The 522-nt window shown below is 59.4% G+C and overlaps 1 protein-coding gene across 1 annotated transcript in view; it reads left to right on the forward strand.

Annotated features, from left to right (window-relative positions):
• Window positions 1–522, forward strand: part of RNF157 (ring finger protein 157) — a 116,133-nt gene that overhangs the window by 97,840 nt on the left and 17,771 nt on the right. The gene's annotated exons all lie outside the window — the stretch shown is intronic.

The raw sequence follows: 522 nt of genomic DNA on the forward strand, positions 1-522 counted from the left end.
TCATGATAGAGCTGTGCTCTGTGTGGTTCTCAGTGGCTGACCCCATTTGTGTCACAGTAGAACTGTGTGCTCTGTGCAGTCCCCGTGGCTGACCCCATGCGTGTCACGGTAGAGCTGTGCTCCGTGTGGTCTCAGTGGCTGACACCGTGCGTGTCACAGTAGAACTGTGTGTTCCGTGTGGTCTCTGTGGCAGACCCCATGCTTGTCACAGTAGAGCTGTGCTTCGTGTGGTCTCAGTGGCTGACCCCGTGCCTGTCACGGTAGAACTGTGTGTTCCGTGCGGTCCCCGTGGCTGACCCCGTGCGTGTCACGGTAGAACTGTGTGTTCCATGTGGTCTCCGTGGCTGACCCCATGCATGTCACGGTAGAACTGTACTCCGTGCGGTCTCCGTGGCTGACCCCGTGCGTGTCACGGTAGAACTGTGTGCTCCGTGCGGTCTCGTGGCTGACCCCGTGCATGTCACGGTAGAACTGTGTGCTCCGTGCGGTCTCCTTGGCTGACCCCGTGCATGTCACGGTAGA

The sequence above is a fragment of the Orycteropus afer genome, unplaced genomic scaffold, assembly GCF_000298275.1.
Source record: "Orycteropus afer afer isolate SDZICR_OR568_19922 unplaced genomic scaffold, OryAfe1.0 scaffold00018, whole genome shotgun sequence".
Lineage (NCBI taxonomy): Eukaryota > Metazoa > Chordata > Mammalia > Tubulidentata > Orycteropodidae > Orycteropus > Orycteropus afer.